The sequence below is a fragment of the Triturus cristatus genome, chromosome 11 (assembly GCF_964204655.1).
Source record: "Triturus cristatus chromosome 11, aTriCri1.1, whole genome shotgun sequence".
Classification (NCBI taxonomy): domain Eukaryota; kingdom Metazoa; phylum Chordata; class Amphibia; order Caudata; family Salamandridae; genus Triturus; species Triturus cristatus.
Window position 1 is genome coordinate 796,937,478 of NC_140594.1, and position 24,534 is coordinate 796,962,011.

Sequence of the window (24,534 nt, forward strand, 5' to 3'; positions counted from 1 at the left end):
GTGCACATTTGTTTTACAGTTTACATTGTGGCGGGTAACTATGAAATTACTTTTCTACATGATTCTGTACAGCTTGGGTCCAGCTAATGTGTGTAAGCGTTTACAGAACTATGTGCTCCTAATGCACAATAGCTGTGATGGCGTATTGAACACATTATAATATCTACGGTGAAGAGTAACTGTGTGCAAGTCACAGTTGACTTGTATTCATTATGCTACACCCTACTTTTTGGTTCTGCAGAAGTGTTTCCGACAGGAGAAAGATTTTACATAGTAGATACTAACTTTTAAAAGCAGCCTTGAGTTATTAAGGAGAATCATGCCAGCATGATAATTTATACTTAACATAAAAGAGTGTCTATACCAGGTACTAACCTATGTACGTGTGTTTGTTTTGCTTCAGAAGATGCAAGATCTGCAAAGTTTTCACTACAGTTTGAAGAGTGAAGGTAATATGATCTTTAAAACCTTCAGATCTTGGTTATTTTTGTAGCAAATAATGTCTGTTTTGACAACTGTTGTATAGAATATACACTATTCTCAGGGTATTATTTTGAATACTATAGGGTGTATTGCTCATGAGAGTTTCAGTGTTTGCAAACAGTGTAGTATAGAATGAACTAGCTGCATAGAGTAAACACTGTTTACGCTCAGTTCTCTACTGAATCCAGCTTCATTTCTTAATGTTGCTTAGGTGTGTGTCAGGGGTTTGATACAGATAAAAGCTGTCTGTAGTATGGTATTTGTTTTGGAATTGGCATTCACTATTTTGGCTTTCTCTGAATGGTTTTATACAGATTGAAAAACATACTCCATGAGGGATTCTCCTATTGCGGTGGTTGATTGTTAATGCGAGCTATGCTTCCTGTAAAGTGTATGATATAGGGTACATTTTGACAATAAAGCTTGTTTTCAACACCAAAGGGAATTGTTTCTGTGTTGGTAGTAATGATGCCTGATCTTCTCCTGAGCTATGTTGTACTTACTGCCAGATCTCTAATGCCATAGCAATTTATGCAGCAATGTAAGGGAAAACAAAGCTTCAATGAAGTCATCAGTTCTTGGAGAATAGATATATATCCATATGTATGTACTACATAGATAACATAGCTCCAATTTTAGTATATATGCAGCTAGGTCCTCCATGGCACACCAGCTTCTCCTTCACAGATCGTATTCCAGCCCTGGACCAACGCTCCCACTCTGTCCTTGACAACAGCGGCAGAGACACTTAGAGGTCTTTTCTCCTTTTTCTCTATCACACCATGCCTTTCCTGTCTCCCAAATTATATAGTTGACAAAGGGTATTCCACATGCAAGGTCATAGCTTCCTTAAGCTACCTAGACTGTACACCTGTGTCTGTTCCTTTTATACATGTGTGGCATTTCTACATTTTAGCCCATATTTGGCACTGTGCCTTTTTTTGGTTTATACTTGTGCTGCATTCCTGTACTGAATCAAAAATCACACACACACACACTGGTCACTCAGGGCAGAAAGAGCCTGTTTATAAGGAGTGCAAAGGGTGTGATGTATGTCTGCCCTTCTCCCTTAGCTAGTCAACAAGCACTGTTACCTACAAATACAGTCTGTTTGTTCCTGAGCCCCTGCTGCGTCTGGTGTGTTCCTTTCATCACTATAGGGAGGGTGCAAAGTTATTACCTTACAAATGGTGCAATGACTGGGATGTGTGAAGTGCCATAACAAGTGAGTGGTGAGTAACTTGCCGCCGGGGCCCTTCAACACTTAGCATAGAGCACAGTCTCCCCTCCACTCTGGCGGTAAAGCAGGGGACTGAGGAGTTCACTATGAGTTGCTCCATGCCAGTAAGTTATCTGGCAGTGGCAGATTCCTATGGGGAAATGTAACTTACATCAGAAGAGCCTGTCCTGAAGGGGACTTGGTAACCTTGGGGCACCCTCACCGGATGAGGCAAAAGGATTTTCTAATTGTCAGGTGGCACCGGAACACAGAAAAATGATTTTGAAATGGCACACAGGAAGAAATGTATTGATCAATATCTTTATTTGAATGATATTCAAAGGAAGCTCGTGGACATGGAAAACCGAGCTAGACGGAATAATCTAAGAATTTTGGGGGTTCCCGAGGGTTTGGAGGGTGCCGATACTAGGCAGTTTGTGGCCGATCTATTCACTGAGGCATTTCCAGAGGTTAAGGAATGGGACTGGCAGCTGGAAATCCAGCGTGCTCACCGCTTTCCTTTTAAACATAAACATCGCTCTAATCAAACACCTAATAGACCCCGTGCTATTTTAATCTGCTTGCACAATTTCTTAGCCAGAGAAAGGATCTATGATTTAGCCAGGCCAGACAGGCAACGGTCAGGGAAGGGTTACCAGTTTTTTGTAAGGCCGGACTTTTGTCCAGCTACTGTTGAACGGAGGTGGTTGCTCCGTCAACTTATTGCTCCTTTCCAGTCTAAGGGGGCACAGGTTTTTCTACTCTTCCCTGCCAAGCTTAAAGTTGTTCATCAGGCTCAGACGAAATTCTTTGAGTCTGAAATCTTGGCTAAAACGTTTTTGGATTCAATTTAGTAAGCGGATGTAGCCTGGATTTAAGTTCTCCTTTTTTTTAAATATAATCTTTATTGATGTAAGTTCTTCTGTGGGGCTATCCCTAATTGGGGGGGTCGATGCTCTTTTCAGTTTACTCTGATATGAATGGTTTTTCTATCTTAGCATCTCCCCCTAGGGTATGCCCCGAATTATATTTTTCTTTAGTTAGCAGTGTTCTCAGGGTTGGGCGCTTCGGCCATCACCAGCACTTCCATCACCCAGACCCTGGTCCGCATACCTTGGATGGGGGGTATGGGTTTGTGTGGGACGGAGTGGGAGGGGTGGGCCTTGGCTCAGGGGGGTCAAGGGTGGGATGTTTCTTGGGGAGGGGGTGGGGGGGCACTTAAGAAAGGAGAAAAGCTTGATAAATTGAATAGTTTTCATCACGGTGTCGTTGCTATCATAATCATTACAGTTAGTTTTTGCATTGTATTGTTGTGTGAAGGATTTGATGGCAGTGGGTAAAATTCGTATAGGAACATGGAATGTTTGTGGTCTCAATGATGGGAAGAAGAGAGCATTATTTTCGAGGGTTGTCCAGGCTTTACACCTAGAGATAGTATGTTTGCAGGAGACACATAACCGTGATCAATTGAAAATTCCTGGGTTTGACCTAATTGGTTGTTCTCGACAGTCTTCCATGATTAGAGGGGTTGCAATCTTGGCAAAACGGGGGCTAGGTTCTTGTGTTAGAACTTCCCAAGACAATGGGGGGCGCTGGGCTATCTCCGAGTTTCTAATCAATGGTAGACCTCTGACCGTTTGTACTGTATATAGCTCAAATGTTGATGACCCCGCAGTCTTGCATTATTTAAATGTAGAATTAGCTTCCTGGCCCCATCCTATTTGCCTTTGCGGTGATTTTAATATCAATCTTCCTGCGGACTTTAATCTTATGGGAGGCCAAATAAAATATGTGGGCAAGAAACCCAGAGTATTTAGAGCACTACAAGCATTGGTCCAGGAGCACTCAATGATTGATTTGTGGTTTTACCATAAGAAACATTTGGATGGCTACACATACTTCTCGGCCCCCCATAAAAAAATGGTCCGTTTGGACTATGTTTCTTTTCTGATCAATTTGTAGACAATATTTCGATCTCAATCTCGCCTCGTATAATATCTGATCATAACCCATTGATCATTGATGTTATATTTAACTCCTACTCGAAGCCTTTTAGAGCATGGACTTTCGAGAGAAAGCTCCTGTCCGAACAGCCTTATTTAGATCATATGAGTCCATGGGTATCTGAGTTTTTAGACCTGAATAGGGGTTCGGCACCGAGTAATATTACTTGGGATACATTCAAGGCAGCAATTCGAGGTGAAACAAAAAGCTTCTCATATTCCCGACAGAGGCGAATGCATGACCAGACTAACGAGCGGGTCAACTCATTAAGGCACGCAGAGGTCCTTCTTATCGACGCAATTAGGGAGGGCCGCGATATCACACATAGCCAAACTCAGGTTGCGCTTATCAAGGCTTCTCTGCTTGAGTTTTTTGGACGGGACCTGGCGGCCAAATATACTCCGTTTCGTCAGATGATGTTCGAGTTTGGTGAACAATCTGGTCGGGTCCTTGCCAAACGACTTCAGCAGCGGGCACATTCCAATCGTATTCTTAAGATTAAAGATACCCAGGGCCGTATTCAGGATACTCCCGAGGGAGTTTTGGCTGTTTTTTCTGAGTTCTATAGCTCTCTATAGACCGAGGAACTTAATGATAATAATGCAGATAATGAGTTTGCTACTTTTGTAAATGATCTTAATACTCCAAAAGAAATAGATCAGCAAAATATTATTTTGGCAGCCCCAATAGAATGGGATGAAGTGGAACTGGCATTGAAATCGCTAGCTAAGGGTAAGGCGGCCGGTCCAGACTCCATCCCTTTGGAGTTTTACTCCACATTTCGCACCGAGATACGGGAGGACTTGTTAATAATTATTAGAAATGCACAATTGGGCTGTATCCCAGACTCCTGGCGGTCTACAACTATTATTCTTTTTAAAAAGAAGAATAAGCCAGAGCTAAATCCTGCATCGTTCCGGCCGATATCACTGATTAATACTGACAATAAAATCTTCTCAAAAATTCTAGCTACAAGGTTAGCATCAGTGATATCACCATTAGTGTCTATCCGCCAACATGGTTTCATTCCTGGCAGAGACACGTCGGACCATGTTCGTCGGGTAATAGCATTGTTGGATTGGGCACAAGTCACGGGTTCCCCCCTTGGTGCAATCCTGTTAGACGCCGAAAAAGCGTTTGACAGGGTTGCCTGGGGGTTACTGTGGAAAGTTCTGCATTGGAAGGGGTTTTGTTCTGAGTTTATCTATGCCCTGCAGTCATTATATATCAAACTTCTCGCAACCCTATCTGTATCAGGGCTTATATCGAGACCGTTTGATATTAGTAGGGGCACCAGGCAGGGTTGTCCCTGCTCATTCCTCCTATTTGCACTTTATATAGATCCGTTCTTGTGCAAACTCGAGCTTTCTTTAAATATTTCTCCAGTTAGTATTAATATGTATGAGTTTAACATTTTGGCATATGCTGATGATATTTTGGTATTGACTAGTGATGTTTCCACTGCATTTTCTGCTATTAAGAACTTAGCACAACAGTTTGGCCGGTGTTCGGGCTATAAACTTAATGCCCAGAAAATGCAGGTGGTACAATCTACAGCAATGGTTCCCTCTGACGCTCCAGTGGTTCAAAGTGCCTTGTATTAAGGGATAATAATTACATCATCAGTTGACAAGCTACCTGATATGAACATCTTGCCTATTATAGATACTCTTGGCCTGACTCTACAAAGATTAGATAATTTACATCTGTCAATCTTTAGTAGAAGGAATGTCCTAAAGATGTGAATCCTACATAAATTTCTTTACTTATTTAGGACTATCCCATTAGAATTTGCTCAGTCTAGTCTTGTCCGTGCGGAGAGATACTGTAGTAGATTTCTTTGAGGGTACCGCCAGCCTCGTAGGGCAGCTAAATGGATGCAATTACGAGTGCATAGGGGTGGGTGGTCTGTCCCTAATTTGTTGTTATACAGTTGGACAGCTCTACTGCAACATCTAGCTGTCCCACTGTTTGGCGACAGAGCAACACATCCGCTATGGCGTGCACCTTCTATATTTGAAATTGGATTAGGAGAGGTGGCCAAGGGAATTCTATTGTCAGTTCTTGAACCTAGTTATTACAAAAAAACTAAGTTTAAAGTGATTATCTCAATGTATTCAGTGTGGAGGAAGGTACGGCGTAGATGGTCTATCGCTAATGTTAATTAATTCACCCCTCTGTCGTCGGCTAGACTGCTACCCTCCATCTTCCAAGATCAAATTACATTTCGGTGGAGGCAGCTTGGCATTACTATTCTGGGCGACTTAGCATATGAGGGCACTATGGCATCTTTTCTTTTATTAAAAAATAAGTTTAGGCTGGATAAGCATGAATTTTTTAAGTACCTGCAGCTTCGGACCTATTTAGTTAAACTTTCATACAATACTCCTACTTTGTTTGTTAAGCACAATCTTATGGACCTGATACTGAATAACTCGAGGATAGGGCCGCTTTATCAAAATTTATTACTAGGCCTGCCCGATGATCTCTTCGTTTATAACATCAAATGGGGAACTAAGTTAGGCAAGGCTAGTATAGATATTACTCACTCATTAGAGCTGTCTAGTACAGTTTTAATTTCAGGGAGCTTACGTTCCCAAAGCTATATGGCCCTATTCGACCTTTACTACACCCCAGCTAAAATATCTAAATGGGGTGGTAGGGGTCTGCATAGCTGCCCGAGATGTGGTTTAGTGGCAGCTAACGATGTACACATATTTTTTATCTGCTCAAAATTGGTTCAGTTTCTTCAAGATGTTCAGGCATTTATGAATACAAGTCTTAAAATTCCAGTGGAGTTATCTTCCGAATTAGTTATATTAGGGTGTGAGACAGATCCCTTGGTATTAAGAGCAAGCCATATTACAGCTCTAATATCTATTGCTATATCTGTCACACGTTTGTGTATTACATCAGAATGGGTTAGCTCTGCTCCTCCTACCTTTTTGAATTGGAGAGCAAGGATGTTAGCTCTCCATAATTTAGAATTAGCGGTGTTTATGAGGGGTGGTAGGAGGAGACGTGAAATGGGGGTAAGAATTTGGGCACCCGTAATACAATGGTTGAATAGTTGATGGAAATATTCAGCCCCATCACTGGGTAATTGCATTTTCTTTTTGTGCTTTGTGATATGTATAAAAAAAAAAAAATGTTTTAATTCTCATCCACGCCTAATGACACCTATGATGTATTATTATGTTATGAATTATTGCATTATTTTCAAGCTGTTTAATAAAAAATAATAAAAAAAAAAAATGAATGATATGAAAACTCATGGTGATGTTCAGATGTGTTTTCCTTGCATTTGCGTATAGAACATTGTTTCTCTGAATAATGTGTGAAGTGGTGGATTACTGCATTGAATTGGCACTGCTTTTATGCATTATCTCTGAGTTGCCGACAGCTGTAGATTTTTGTCTCTATCTCTCTGTCCACTGCCTAGCATTTTTCTTGCAGAATACATTTTGTTATGTTTATCTTTCAGGGTATAAATACATTATTGTGAGTGAAATGCACAATGCACAGCAGAAAGTCTAAAGGAAACGGGAAGGTGGTAAGCCCCCTATTGCAGAAAAAGACTAGAAAGTACTTTAAACAGCTGCGAGGAAAGAAAGGTTTTGAATTACCAACTATTAGCCCTGCAGCTCAGGGAGCTGAGGAAACAAATTGTTTATAATATGTAAACCTGTTTTGCGTGCTAGTGTGGACATGGACAAGGAATGAGAGGTGGCCTAAATTTGGCTCTCTTGAGATAGATGATATTAAATATTTGACAGAGACTATGGAATTGCGGGATGACGAGTCATAGGATTTGCTCTATATGGGTGACTGTTTGCAATAGTAGCGTTCAACTGCTACAAAGAGAGTGTGCCTTTAAAAAAAAAAAGGCCAGGCAAATGCCATGCAAGAGCCTGGGGAGTGTTCTGCAGTGCCAGTGATGAAGAGAGAATAAAAAGGAACTAGAATTAGGGAAGAATTGGCCCGCAAAATAAATAGTCAATGTTTGCTAGAACTAAGTAACTGTGTGTTAACAGAGCAGCATTTTTGGTCACTGTGTGAACAAGGTGGCTTGTCAACAGCTGAAATAGACAGGATACGAGCAATTCCAAATTTCTCTTCTTTTTTTGTTTGATCTGTTTATTAAAGGTTTTGTACATAAGAAAAACACATTTAACAAACGTATATGTTACCATATGGAACCAGTAGGCAATCTGCGTGGTAGAGTATGTGAATCAGTATCGCAGTGGCTTTAAGACATCACTGTCGTCAGTTCTACCTGGTTAACAACAAATGGCATATCCCCTCTTTCAAGTAATCTTAAAGCTCCTTCAGCTTGGCTGTCCATCCGTTATGATACGGTATAACTATACTTTACGTATACATATTAATTGCATATTTACAACTCAAAATGCTTCAATCCGCCATGTCATATCAATCTGCATAATCAATCAAACAATCTTATTAATAACATTTAACGCAATAACTCAACCAGCGGAGGAGGTAGGGGAGGGGATCAGGAGCCTTATAGAGGAAGGTAAATACATGGACCTCAATCGGTACAGGAAGGTACCATTTCTGCAATCATATATTTGTATATTTTTGACTACTTGGAAGTTATAAATGACAATTTGGGGTATATAGAACGTACTTTACTGTACAGCTCACAGCTCGGGCCACATTACGACACATAGATTGCACAATACTTATTAGTACTAGGAATATCCGAAGGGTCATCCGGCGTCAAAATCCCCTGAAGCGTGCACAACATTGCATTCTATTCAGTAGAAATGGGGAATTTGCGAAGACCCAATGTGTCTTCCCTTACTAAGGAGACCGCCTCTGCCTTAACCCAATTCAAAATTAAAAGAAGCTATGCTTTCATTGTTGGGGGTTCTTCCGCTTTCCACCGGCGTGTAATGAGCCGTTTGGCCACCACCAGGTCCAGAAACCTAAAGGATGCTTTGTGCTTTTTGCTTCTAGAGAATACTCCTGTAATACGTGCCTCCCATGTCCGAGAGACCTCCCTACCAGTAGTAGTGGCCAGCACACTAATCACCCCATCCCAGTATGAGTGCAGATCAGGACAGGCCCAGAGCATATATAACAGATCCGCATCCAACAACTAGCAGCGAGGAAAGCACACATATAGCCTATGAAAATACCTATTTATCTTGTCTGGGGATAGGTATGCCCTGTGGACAATGTAAAACTGAATCAGTCTAAAACATGTGTTTCTGAGGATCTGTCTGGGGCTCTCCATGACTATCGGCCACTCCTTCTCTGAATATGGGCTCTCACGGTCAGCCTCCCATTTTGTCCGTAGCGGCGTTGAGTCCGATAAGGTGTGTTCTCGGATCGACTCCGCAAACCACTTCACTAGGTGACGCAATGTGCCCATCAAATGTACATATTGCATAAGGAGATGTGTTGGGGGTTCCTGCGCAATGTCACCCCACCAGCGCCGCATCATGGCCATCCAGGAGGCACAATTCAGGAATTGACCCGGGAGAACCCTGCCCTCTTCTGTAATGGTGAGGAACGGCTGTAGTGTGCCCTCTCCATACAAGTCCCCTAGTGTAGTTAGACCTGCCCCCACCCAATCTGTGAGGTCCAAACTCTGGACTTGTCCTCTCGCCGTCGGCATGCCCAGCAAAGGCATAACAGGTGCGCACTGTATAACATATCTAGTAAGGCGCAGCGCCCTATGGAAGCATTTCCATGCGATCTGAACCAATAATGGAAGTGATCCAGGTGACCTGTTACAGGGATGGAATAAGAAAATAATACTGTTCAAGGAGTGCAGGGGGTCTAGCTCTGCCGAGTCTGACAAGTATAGCTCCTCCACCCATTTTGCCACCCACAGTATTTGGAATGCCAGGAAGTAGTGCTCTAAGTTGGGTAAAGCCAGCCCTCCCTGCGACTGTGGCAGGTACAACTTTGTCAGAGCCACTCTGAACTGTGTGTTATTCCAAATAAAATCCCTTATGACTCCCACCAGGGAACGAAAGAAAGACACAGGTAAGTAAAGCGGGACATTAGAAAAATAATAAACAAGACGCGGCAGCATGACCATCTTTATTAACTCCACCCTACCTATAACCGAAAGGTTAAGCACCTTCCAGAATACGATTTGGGATTTAAGAATTGTGTCTGCCCTTGTGATGTTGCCATCCATGAGATCACAATCATTGTGATAAATGCGTATGCCCAGGTATGGGAACTTTCCATTTCGGGCAGATGGCATACACAAATTCAAGGAAACCCACCCCTTCCACAAATGAAAAAGGAAGAAGGTCCAGCGCTAAAATTTTAGCCAGCTTCGCATTGTACAATCGTGCCGTTGGGTGGTTGCGTTGGAACTGCCCCTCCAACCTAAACATGCTCTCAATGGTAGGCTGGCTTACTTTCCTTAGTGGTGCTGTTTTCATTAACCCACTATGGCTCAACGACACAGATTGTCTCATTGAGGTACTCGCCGGTCGCCTTGGTGTCTCACCCACACTCTGAGTATGGCTCTTATTGCGGTGCCACTCTGATGTTACTGAGGAGGATGTGGGCGTTACCACTGCAGTGACTGCACTACTGGAGACAGGGCTAGAAATGCCTCCCTGTTCTTCACCTGCCACCACAATAATATCGCTCCCTGATTCCTGAAATCCTGAGCAACTTCAATGGGTTTAGTTTTTCTACTTTCTTTTAACTTAAGTAGGTGATCCTCCCACACGATTGTGTGGTGTATTCTGAGATGACTTGCTTGTCCTCCGGTACCATAGTTTGTACCAAGCTTACCACGCCGAACACCTTGCCGACAAATTGAGCATATAGCTACGTTCTCCGCCTTGACGCTAACAGAAAAGAAGTCCCAAACTGGGGAGGAGAACTTTCTGGCACTGCTGGATGTGCCACTTTCAACACCAGATGAACTTGAGGGGGTGCTTGAAAATATGTGACCCTGTCCACCTACACTGTGACTTTTACTACCACTTCCTACTGAGATGGTTGAGCTGGATGTAGGTCCCTGCCGGGCCTTGGAAAATATGGCAGCTGGAGGTAGTGGTGGTGTAACCTGTGTTGGTGAGATCCGTGCTACATCCCGCTCAGTGACAGCCTTTCTGGATAGGGTGAGAATGTCGGTCTCCAATCCCTTTGGGGCGGGAGTAATGTGCGTGATGACTGGCTCGCCTTCATCAACATCATCACCCCCCTCTTCTACATCTATCTCCATAACTCTAAGTTTTTCTGGGACCTTCCTTTTCAGAAGCATTGTCTTGTGGCGTATATCACTCTCGGACCGGGCTGGTGGGACCCAAGTGTCATCACGATCATCAGAAGCGGGGCTTGAAGAAGAAGATGATGGACTAAGCCTCCTTTTCCTTGCTGGTGGTCTGGAAAACAATAGATCTTCTGAAACAGTGGTTTGACTTTGCTCCACTTTGTCTGCAGGAAGCTCGATTTCCTGAAATGCCCCTACGTCAGGAGCAACAACTACTATGGTGGGCTGTTGCGGCAGCTGCTGCTGTTCTTGTTACGGTGGCTGCTGCTGTTCTTGTTGCGGCGGCTGCTGTTCTTTTTGCGGCGGCTGCTGCTGTTCTTTTTGCGGTGGTTGCTGCTGTTCTTGTTGCGGCGGCTGCTTCTGTTCTTGTTGCGGCGGCTGCTTCTGTTCTTGTTACGGCGGCTGCTTCTGTTCTTGTTGCGGCGGCTGCTTCTGTTCTTGTTGTGGCGGCTGCTTCTGTTCTTGTTGCGGTGGCTGCTTCTGTTCTTGTTGTGGCGGCTGCACACTGATCTGCTGAGTTTGCGCCTGCGTTGAACTTGATTGTGTACTACTTTGCGGTAATGACATTTCTTCAACATCGCTGCTCGTTAGTAGACTGGCTACCTCTGCGACACTAAAGCCCTTGGGCCTAGGTTGGTGGGGTTGGACTGCTGTGCTGCTCCCAGCTTGGTTCCCGGACAACGCTTTGGTGCCAAAAAAAACATTGGCCGGCACACCACCAGTCGTGGTTAATGGCACTTCCTTTTTCTGTTCCTTCTTCTCACCGGCAACTTTCTTGGTACTGGACCTGGTACCTTTCTTTGGGGCCATCTTCTTCAGACGTTAGGCAGGATGCAGATGCACAACAAGTTCTGGTCACACTTGGACGTGATGCGCAGCAGGACTTCTGTCTGGCTGGCAGTACAACAGGTAGCCGGATGATGCTGATGACACCTCCTACTCTGTCTTTTGTACACCTAAAAGCAAATAAGACAGGAGAAGAACATCAGTGAAATGTTGCATTTGTTGTTGTGGTTCAGTTACATAGTACTGTACTAGTGCAAACAAAAGATAGTCTAGCCATTAATGACTTTTTTTTAACTAGAGCTATGTTATACTACTGTGTACAGCCACACACTACACTCTCAGGAAGGATAGGAAAGTTAATAATAACCACCAAAATAAAAATGTAATGAAAGTGGGGTGGACCATTAAATTATTTGAGCATCTCAGCATCCATGGAGCTGCTGCTGGCAAAGGGGGAGGATGGATGGAAGCAGTAAGCCAAATAGCCAATAGGAAAACCATGCAGGCCTATGGCAAAAGCAGGACACTAATAACTCACAGTCCAAACACCAAAAAAGGCCACCACCCACATGGACACTCACAAATCACAAACAAGCCGGGGGCCTCGGAAACACCAGGAGCTGACAAAAGGCCTATAAAAGCCAGGTAAAGGATGCATGCTAAAGCACACTGCTCTGCCTTTTTAATGCAACAAAATGGAAATACGAGCATTCACAGGCCCCAAAAAGGTCTGCAGGGTGCATGCATTGCACACCAACACACCAGACACATACAACAAAAGCATGTCTTTAAGACAACCAACATCAGAAAGGCCACCCCAAAAAACACACTTCCCCAACTCAATTCAATGCCATCCATGTCCTAAATGATGTCTAAATTCAACAGATCACACAGAAAACACTTGATTAATAAAGCTGTGGCTACCTGCTCTGATCCTAGTGGATGAAAAAGCAGGCCTGTTGGCAGACAAGGCCAGGCAAGCTTGCAGGCCTAGGCTTCAAAATAGCCACCAGCCACATGGCCAGGCCCAACAACATCACAAAGGCCACCCCCAAAAAACACACTTTCCCAACTCAATTCAATGCCATCCATGCCCTAAATGATGTCTAAATTCAACAGATCACACAGAAAACACTTGATTAATAAAGCTGTGGCTACCTGCTCTGATCCTAGTGGATGAAAAAGCAGGCCTGTTGGCAGACAAGGCCAGGCAAGCTTGCAGGCCTAGGCTTCAAAATGGCCACCAGCCACATTGCCAGGCCCAACAACATCACAAAGGCCACCCCCAAAAAACACATTTCCACAACTCAATCCAATGCCATCCATGCCCTAAATGATGTCTAAATTCAACAGATCACACAGAAAACACTTGATTAATAAAGCTGTGGCTACCTGCTCTGATCCTAGTGGATGAAAAAGCAGGCCTGTTGGCAGACAAGGCCAGGCAAGCTTGCAGGTCTAGGCTTCAAAAGGGCCACCAGCCACATGGCCAGGCCCAACGACATCACAAAGGCCACCCCCAAAAAACACACTTCCCCAACTCAATCCAATGCCATCCATGCCCTAAATGATGTCTAAATTCAACAGATCACACAGAAAACACTTGATTAATAAAGCTGTGGCTACCTGCTCTGATCCTAGTGGATGAAAAAGCAGGCCTGTTGGCAGACAAGGCCAGGCAAACTTGCAGGCCTAGGCCTCAAAATGGCCACCAGCCACATGGCCAGGCCCAACAACATCACAAAGGCCACCCCAAAAAACACACTTCCCCAACTCAATCCAATGCCATCCATGCCCTAAATGATGTCTAAATTCAACAGATCACACAGAAAACACTTGATTAATAAAGATGTGGCTACCTGCTCTGATCCTAGTGGATGAAAAAGCAGGCCTGGTGGCAGACAAGGCCAGGCAAGCTTGCAGGCCTAGGCTTCAAAATGGCCACCAGCCACATGGCCAGGCCCAACAACATCACAAAGGCCACCCCAAAAAACACACTTCCCCCACTCAATCCAATGCCATCCAAGCCCTAAATGTGCTTGAAAATGAAATACATTCAAAAAACAACAAAAGGAACAGTTGCTTCATCATGCACACACACACCCATGAGGCCATGCCCATGGCTAGCTCGGGCCTACTACTACTACCCACAAAATTAAAAAAAAACAAAAAAACGAATGATGATAATTAATTATCAAAAATAAATTGTAGTTACAACAACTGCAATGCCCACAATCAAACAAACACAACAACCACTTACTTGTAAAATGTCCTATTCCAAAAATCCTCAAATCCAATTGCAACGATGCAGCAGACAAAAAGAGTGATCTTTCCAGCTCCAAATCCAAAGGCAGATCGAGCAGGAGATGGACAAAGCACTGGGAGGAGCCTGCTGCAGGAACAGGAAGTTGGAGATTCTGTGTCACTTCCTCCCTCTCTCCACCTTTTAAAAAAATGACTCCTTGCACAAAAAAGGAAAGCCAAATGTCAATGTAAGGAGTTCTTTTCATCCAAAATCAGCATTTGCAGATGGTTTCATGCTGCGAGAGCCGATATTCCTCTCCAAATTGAAAATTTTACGTTGTTGAGTTCTCGAGCTTCACATTACTTCCGCCGGCGTGTCGAAAACGACATGATCGCGTTCTCTTCTTTGTCCCTGTCGCGTTGGATATGACGTGTTCGGGGTCTCTTTCTCCTGTTCGCGTTCGATTAGACGTGCCCGCGTCCTCATCATCTGGCTCGTGATGTAGAATGACATGTTCGAGATCTCAATCTTCTCATACTCGCGCGGTGCATGATCGCGAGAAGAAAGACGTGATCGCGCGACAAATGACGTGATCGCACGACAAATGACGTTAATGCGGCCGCGAACTGTCGCGAGACAGCGCAAAATGGCTACCAAAATCCAACATCTCGTGGAGAACGCGACCGGGTCGGGAAAACTTGTCGGCGAACGCGGGGTTTCAGGTAAGGCGATCGCGCGAACGTGAGAATGTATTTTTTTACAGCGCGAGCAAGAAACAAATTATCGCTAAGCTGCGGAATGCGGAAATTTTGACATTTTCGCGCTTTCCGCGGAACGCGAAAATGCCAAAATATCGCAATTTCCGCGAACGGAACGGAATTTTGGCCCAGGCCTAGAAATTATGTCGTCTTGGTACATTGGGATACAACGATAGTTTTTCTCACGCATTGATAGTCTCAAATAATGAATAGAAATTAGGAGTCCATAACTAATTCGTTACTTCTACGGATGTCTCTTTAGGGTAAAATGTATCTCATTCGTGGGACCATTATAAGTTCATCAGGTCGGTATTTGGATTGGCAACAATCTTCACGTTCAGGGGCATTTGGCATCTCTCCCAGATTTGTCGTCATGATCATGGCTTTTCAGTTCAATGGGAGGGTAAGGTCGCAGTCAGCGCGAAGCCTCCTGTCAAATTTTCCATCTACTCGAATGCAGGCTGCGGGTGGTAGCCATGTTATAGCAGGCCACAATGGTCAACTTAAGTAAAAAGAAACACAAAACATAATTACTGCACGGAAATGATTATACAGTGTTATTCCCCTGCTAATACCCTTATGTGTATGTATTTATCTAGCCATTTGCGACATCAAAAGCCATTAATGCATATTAATTATAAGTGCAAAACACATTAACTTCACATAAGCAACATCTATTTCGTCAATTTGCTCACCAACTTAGTTCACTTATTATTGTAGCCATGCAATTGAATTCCCACGTGTAATTCTTCTTGTTAATAAGGTTGGTTAGACAAGACTCGACAACTCTTTAGTAATTACTAATTATTCAGTAGTATTTTTAATAATGACATACGAAAATGAAACAGGTATTTGGGTTTAAAGTAAAAACCCTGCTCCATCACCCAACACCCTTTTAATGCTTGAGACATGGTCATGGTGAGAAAAATGAAATATGTTTCTCTTAGTTCTAGTTGGACTGGGCCCCCTATCATGCTCCTGGTGAAGCGGACAACTGTGAAGGTGAACGGACGTTCTGAATGGATTCATGGGACAAGAGACATAACTGCGTCAAGAGTGCCTGACACGAGACACCAGTAACTGATGAGCATGTGTCACCGGGTGAGCTGCGCAACACACAGCTGCTCAACACACCAGACAAGGAGAAGACATACACGACCATTTCTAAGAGCCACACTAAGGGCCCATCACCAAGCGTCACAGGGACGGTGACACCCCCTGATGCTGTTGGTGAAGCACACAATAAAGTCTCGAAGAAAGGTGATGGTCTGCATCTGCAGAAAGATAACCTGAAGAGGACACCACAGGGTAGGTCTGGTAATCTGACCATGAACAATACAACTGGAGGAGAAGCAGATAACAGCACACTGTGTGCCTTTGCATTACTAACGCTTAGAGAAAGTATCCTAGGACTGAGTGACAGAATGACACTTGTAATATATATTATTTGCTTTCATATTAGCATTTATCACTTTCGCAAAACTTCATCTCATAGAGAAAACAATATTTTTTAATCCTTTGACTATGTGTATGCTACTTGTATTACGACCACCAGCTGACCTTTTCCTCATTACAGTACATGAGAAAGTAGTCCAAGTTTTAGGTCTTGAAGTTTGCTGTATTTGGGGTCCTCAGTGACACTATAGGATTATATGAATCACCGGTGCCTCTAATTAATTATGAGCAACGGGAATGAATGGCTTCTATCAAATGTAACTTGAGATTGTGAGGAAGGAAGGATAGTATGGTACCCATGTTGTACTTTACTGCCAAATATTCAGATCCACTGGTAAAACATCCTTTACTCCGCATGCGTTACTACGCATGTCATTACCCCGTATGTTTTACTCCGCAAAAACTTTTACAATGCAGGGCTTTACACCGCAAACTATTACAACGCATTCCCCGTGACAATGCCCTGGTGGAGTTAGAATAGTAAATTGCGTTGTAATGGACAATGCGTTGTGATGGATTGTGTTGTAAAGCCCTGCATTGTAAACGTTTTTGTGAAGTAAAAAACGCTGGGTTATAGTATGCGTGTAAATGCGTGCAGAGTAAAGTGTCCTATTCAGGCTCAATACCAAGTGCAACCTGTGGTGGAAAACAATGCCAAGGCCAATGCATTTCCTGTATGTATTAAGCATCATGTTTCTTGATGTAACCCAGCTTTCCGATACTTTGGAAATTTAGCAAGTAGCAAGTGTCCTAACATATTGGAGTTTGATAATACCATAGCAAATTGAAATATAAGGGACAGACAGGTATTCCAACCAGGATAGTGAAAGTGATTACCTCTGATACCCTTATGGATGGCTGGCCACCTGTCCTTTAGTTTTTTATATTAAATGTACAATAAAAATGTTTCTAAAAATCAGTCGAGAGGGGCTCCCGCTGGAGCACAAGGGGCCCGCTGCATTCCACAGGACCACAAGAGGCATCATGGTTCCGTGAGACTTCTGATGGAGTTGTCCAAAATCTCCTGAGTGAGCTGAGGGACCTCCAGGTCAAAATGCTTTTTTTATTAAAAGAAAGAATTGAAAGAAACAAAGGGAGCAAGTAGTCCCCATGGACATGATGCGAAATTAAACAACTGTATACAGTCATGAACCGTTGGCAAGCTGTTTTGTACAATATGCTAGAAGAATTAATATATCAACAATTTAGCAAATAAATGGCAGACTGGAACATTCAAATATTTACTTTCATGGGAATATGTATGAAACTGACATGTTCATATAAGATGTCTAGAAAGTAATATTATGTAAAATGCAGTTGAGTACTAGAAGAATTTGTCTTCAAACGCCCTTCTATTTTCCCCTCTCACATTAATATACCATGACAGAGAAAATGAACTCTCTATAACAATGAATGACTAAAACAAAGAAAGAAATTGAAGGAAAGGTAATATGAATTTACCTGGTCACAGCTAGATCTATGCAAAAATGTTATTTGCCTGACATAATTGTGGTCCTTTTGTGTTACTCTATTGACGTGAAATTACCGAAAATTATGTGATTATGTCAGTTTGCCTAATTATGACTAATTTAGCACAAATATCGTACAGTGGGAACACAGCAACAACCAATTTAGTGAGAGCCAGTGACTGCTGGCAGCTGCTGCACATGTTCTGTTGCATTTAGTGTCATTTTGGATAAAGGTTGAATTGTGCGCTAAGAAAATAGTGCTGAATGCTGTGTTACAATCCTCCTGTAATTCCATGTAATCTTGCATTTATTTTTGTGATTTTGTGTAATTAGGCTACAGCAAATTACTCAAGTTATTCCCACACCTAGTCATAGGCCAGACCTTGTGGCAAGCTACCATATTGCAGTGCATAGACCGCGTGCATAATGAAGGTTAGCCACCTGCAGTAGGTTGTGCGCGGGGCCAATCAGCCGCTGAACACTGCTGTTTGATGTGTACAGTGGGGGGTACACACTCATGGGGAGTTGAGTGTCCGCGGGGGCCATTCTGTCCGTGTGGTGGGGATGTGCCTTCTAAGGTCAATCCTCTGCTGCACACGGCCAAAGGCCATGCACAGCTGAGGGTGGGGTGGTTGCAGGTTTTGGACGCAGAGCATGGCCGGAAGACCTCATTCCAAAAATGTACTTCCGACTGATATGATCATCTTTCTCTGACCTCCCTTGATCATCAATTTCTAGGCCCAATGGATAGCTTTAAATCAATGTGTTCTTGTAGGTACTAACTGTCCTTTTGAATCTGTGGTTGCTGTTGTATACGTATTCCGAATAGGAATCCTTAAAAATCAGCAAAATGCTAGGAACCTAACACAGCCTGTTGGAGTGTAACCCATTTCATTCATCATCAGTATTAGGTTCTTCACCCAAAGAGAATTTGAGAGCTATGATCAAGGTAACTAAGCTAGAGCAATGTATTTTGTACTTCTTGTGCAGCATGTCTAGAGTTTGGAATAACAACAAAATGCTAAAATAAGGAGCTTTAAAAATAAATCAATAATGACTTTCCCTTCTTTCTGTCGTAAAAGAGAACTAGTACATATCTTTCATAGATGCCAATTGTCAGTAGCCTTGAACTGCTAGCATAAGATCACTCTTTCGTAACCTTTATACAGCCTTTTCTATATCTGATTTCAGGATTGTGAAGATGGTGACAGGAACAGAGAGTAAACGGAATTTAGAAGCCCTGTTTATTTTCTTTAATTCTCACTCCATGTCCTCCGATTTCTTCTCAGCATGTGATAGAAGAGTGTTTAAAAGCCAAATGTAGGGACACTCCCGTAACCCTGTGATGCCATTTGTAGTCAAAGGGTGCATGATGTCACACTGCTACCCTCACTACCTTACTAAACTGACATCCACCATTTGTATAATTGTAGTAAATAAGGATCACATGTACGAAAGGAAAATTCATTTCTTAACAGACCAAATCTCAATTTCGATCTGTTAAGAAATGCAATACTGCCTTTCAATATGTACAAAGGCCTAAACTTGGTCGCAAAATGTGATTTATATGCAGTAGAAATAGCATTTTACAATCCTCTAAATAGGAAATCGCAAATAGGGATTTCCCATTTGCGATTTCCTAACCACATGTACAAGGCATTTCTTAAATGTGAAATGGACATTTATGAAATGCTCTTGCCATTTACTCCAAGTAGATGGTAACCATGTGCAATTTAAAAAAATTCACCGAAATGCATTTTTTAAGTGTCATGTAGCACACACATGCCCCAAGGGCATTTGTGCTCTTTGCATGTGCATCACTTTTTTGGCGGTGCATCAAGGGAGGCCTTATACCCATAGGCACCCTTGGGTTTGCATTCCCTAATTTGCGATTTCTTATTTGGGTGTTGCAAATTTGGAAATGCAAAACCATTTGTACCTATGGTTTAGCATTTCCTAAATTGGGATTTTCTAATAGCGATTCCCACACTGTCCGAAACGCTATTAGGAAATCTCCATTTTTGAACCTTCCATTTTGCATTTCCTAAATTGCAATTTCTTAGGATCCGCTATTTAGGAAATGCAAACTGGAAATTTTGTTCATCTGGCCCTAAGTCTCGTATTGGGTACAAGCTAAACGTTGTGCTGTTGGTATTGAGTATCTACCAAGCCCTCCATTGAGGCTCAAGGAGTCTATTCAAATACATGATATTAACCAAACAACTTGCACAGACAGGGTCTTATTTACAACTTGATGATAAGTGAACGTGTTCCAACTATAAATATGGAGTATCATCCTCGACCAGAGAATCGCATCCATCATTGGAAAAGTGTATTTTTAGGAAATTAAGTTGCTGGACTTCACTCTGTGTTTAGATCTCTCTCCAGAGATTGGAGTCTATTCAGTCACCACTTAAGTCGAAACCTCAGTCACCACTCATGTTGAAATCAGGGTACTACTCTCTTGCATTGGAGATTTTAAGAGCAGTAATTTTTATGGCAGAATGCCACTAAATAACTGGAGATTTCTGCTTATAAAGCTCAATGTTCCCAAATATGTTAGAGATAGAAGTGGTGCATAATCCTGCTGTACGAATTGTAGGGTTAAATCAATTATTTCCCATTGATATGCCTAAGAACTCCTATTTCTAGGATATTTGGTGGACGTTTTCCACCATTTCCTGTCCAACGGTGGGACTCGTGAGAGATTTAGAGCCTTGTAAGTGGTAGCAAGCGCTATGTAAATGGAACTGCAGTACAATAGAACACAGTTCACATTTACTGTGCCACAGGACTGCAGTCCAAACACTGAAGTGCATATCCAACATCAAATCTATATCTGTTTTTACTTCTGCCACAGCAGAAATGTTCTAAATATCCCCAAGTAAGGCGAGGGAGCTCTTGGAGAGATTTATGTTTCATTCATTTCACATAAATACACAAGTCATGCTAAAGATTACTGGGAGAAAAACAGCCATTTATGAAAGCACAGGAGAGAAGATTAAAATTGATTTTGGATTGCCTTATGCTCCTTCGAAATGCTTTACAGATGGACCACTGAGCATTTTGTCTATTGATTGAGCAGTCGTGCTAGAAAGAGTACGTCCAGCCGCCTCATGTATACATGCTCACCTTCCTTCCGAAAATGTGATTTTTAAACAATCTAGTAGGTATTTGCCAGTTACAATGGAATGTTATTTTTCAATTTTGGGGAGGATAACACTCAAATAAGTATTTTCCTGCAAATCATCCTGCACGTATGTGGATGGAATGGAGACTTCCTGATTTCCAGATACTGCATTTAAGGGTGGGTGAAATAACATGCCAATATCTTGTGAGAAATGGAACCTGAGGACACGCCTTGCATTAAATAGTCACGCACTGTACCGACAGGAGATTGTTTCAAGGAGAAAAAGTCTCTAAAATGGTATACGCCTACGAATTCTCACAGAAGTTTGCAAGCTATTGCGGTGGTAAAGACAATTTTACCTGGGCCTAACTTTTGCCCACAATAAGGAACACAAACCCCTGTAAGTACCACACATCTGCTGTGATCTGGTGAGCACAAAAATTATTAGTTCTAGTCATATACAGTTGTGGCAATATGACAAGGGCCCAGCCAAATAAATTAAGTGTGCAATTTGACAGTGTTGACCTTCCGCTGACTTGTGCAGTGAGCAATATTCTGTCAAGACAATTGCATGTGTCTTTGTAAGGAAAGCTGGTATTACCCCTTTTTCTGATGCTAATTATGGAGAAAGAGACAGAGAAAGAGGTACATAACTAAGGGCCACATGTAGGAATGAGTTGCGACTCGCAAATCGGTTGCAAATCATTTTGTGGATGCAAAATGGGATGTACGCGATGTATGACAAACATTCAAAAAACGAAAATAGAGATGTGGCTGATTTGCAAATTGGTATTTTTTTCAACCAAAATTTGCATGTCGCAATTAGGAAATACCTAATTGGGAGTTGCAGGTATGTTCAAATGAGTAGCATAATGTGAATGATCACAAAAAAGACTTGTTTGCACATGCAATTTACCACCAATTCAGTTCAGGCGGTAGCAAGTTCCGAAATGTAAAAGCAGTCCCAGAATGTATTAGGTGCTTCCACTATGGCTGCCCTGTACGTGATAGTGAGGAGGATGAGCATACTGGCTGCTTAGCAGAGGAGGCGGAGACAGGAGAGGAAGAGATCAATGAACAATACAGGCTGAGTGATTAGCAATATTATCTTAGAGCTAAGCGCCCTCTTAAAGCTTCATCTTGAAAGCAGTATGCAGCGCAGCAATGCAATTCCCACCCATGTTCAGGTGTTGTGCTCCCTCCAACTATTGGCCAGTGGCAATTACCAAAATGTGATAGCAGTGGCCGGAGGGGTGTCGCAGAGTGTGCTTTCACATTTATTTCACACTTTCCTTGAAGCCATGCTCACCTACATACACCATCACATTTACCTGCCCAGGAATGATGTGGAAATGCAAACTGCAAAATTACGATTCTACGGGATAGCCAGATTCCCACAGGTCATAGGGTGTATAGACGGGATTCATTTGCCCACATGTCCTACATCCCATCTGGAATCTATATCCAGGAACCACCAGAACACCCATACCCTCAACATCCAAGTGGTCTGCAATGCACACAATATCATCACAGATTTTGTGGCACAATCTCCAGGGAGGAATAGACCACCCTCAAGGGCAAGGGAGGAATGTGTCACCTGCCAAAGGATAATAATGGTGCCTAGCCACGTCTCAAATGGATAAAAAGAGGCAATTCATTTTGTTCCGGGGAGAATCAAATACATGGCAAAATTACAAACAAACAAGGATACAATACAAAAAGGTATTTATTTAGAGGTAATGTAAGTACATTTTATTTAGCTTTCAGATAATAAATCATGGAGCAAACGGTAAGGCAATATGCACATCAATATATACAGTGAACATACAAAACAGGTATGTCTGGACTGATAGAAATAATTAAATAAATAGGTAAATTCTCTCTACCCCCACAGAAGAGCTCTACACAATGAAATCAACCTAAAAAGCAAAAACATGAACATATACTTCCACCAGTCTTACCATTCATACACTCCACACTCTCACAAAAGTCAAATGAAACAGATTATATACAAGAACAAGCCATATGTATAAAAGGCAGAAACCCAAAGGAAATAAAGGGCAATGGTACATCTAGTAAGTGCTATCAGTGGTTTGTCGCCCAATGGTTTCTGTCTTGCACAGTGCCGACGCGTGTTTCTGTAATGAAAGGTCTCAGATCTCCCCTGGACCAAGGTATGTACCGTCACTTTCCCAGGTAGAGAATATCAGTTCCAAACTTATGGAATATAACATATACACAGCACTTCCTAAGGTGGGCAAACTTTCAACACTCCCCCAAAGGCGAGTCAAGAAAACATTATCACATGAGTCTCCTCAAGACCAAGGTAACACACACAACACTTCTCTAGAGCGAGATATACTTTGCACATCACTTGCCAGGAGTAGAACAACTTCCTATAACACAATTACCTGCTAGAAGGGAATTCACCCATCCTTCTACAACAGAATACTTGGCCAAGGAGAGTCCACACCTCTTGCTACAAGGAAAAGAAGAATTGGTATATCTGGGATATATTTATTAGTTAATAGCACCACACGGTAAGCCAAATGTACCTATCATAGCAGACCCTAACATATCAATAGTATGATTGAAACACAATCAAGGCAAACATATATGTAGAAATATATACATGTATATAGATGTATAGAACCTGAAAATAAAGTTATAGTAAGCAAGAACAGTAGGAAAACTTGAAATTAGTGGAACACCTCACCAACTGTCTGTCCATCCCGTTTCCACTTTGCCAAAGAGGAGTCCGGTTCTTCGGCCGAAACAGGAGACAGTAGTGACACTATACGCCCCACTGCCACAGCTGCATGTCTGCCCTGTGATGAACTTCCACCGAACAGAACCCAGACACCTCCTTTAGTACAAGTGGAGACGTAAGACGAAGCTCCTGGTGAGCCTCGTCCCCTTTTCCCATCAGAGTCCGTACCACTCAGCACCAAGGCCACAGCTTTAGGTGGCCAGGCGTCTGTTATGGCTTCAGAGCAGAGCAAGCACATTCCTCTGACAAGATCCAGTTCTTTCTGGTCAGTAAAGTGCGAAAAACAGGAGGAAAGCAAAACATGCCCTCTTCATCTCTTCAGCTTCGTGCAGGCACAGAAAATGGCTTCAGTCATGAAAATGGAGTTAGTTAAGCCATGCACACAGAAAGGCCCAAAGCAAGATGAAATTGAAAAGCAAAATGACATGAGAACATGTCAAAGGCAAAAGTCAGCACTGCCATAAAGCAAGGTAAAGTCAGAAAACAGAATGACATTAGACCACGTCAAAGCCAATAGGTCAAGGTCATAATTCACCTAACCTAAATAACATTATACACTTAATCCCTCAGTATCCACCATTGAGCACATGTGTGCACCATCACCCACAACACTGCACCTCGACATCCCACACCTCCTATTCTTGGCAAGACTATTCTACTAAAAGACAGCAAGATTACAGGACAGAAGAGAAGCAGACATATGCAAAACCATCCTACGTTAAGGCTAGGCTAACATAACACACTAAAATCAGTTAAAATGGTGGTGGTTGAGGGTCATCATAGGGTGTCAGACCACAAAAGTGGCTCATTCACTACAGTTTCGGTGCTGGGCTATCGGGTAGCCATCACCTTCCTCAGGTCACTGGTGACTTGAGTATCTAGGAAGAGCACTAGGGTGGGGAGAGCCAGGCGGCGGGGGATATTTTAACAGTTACAGTCTGA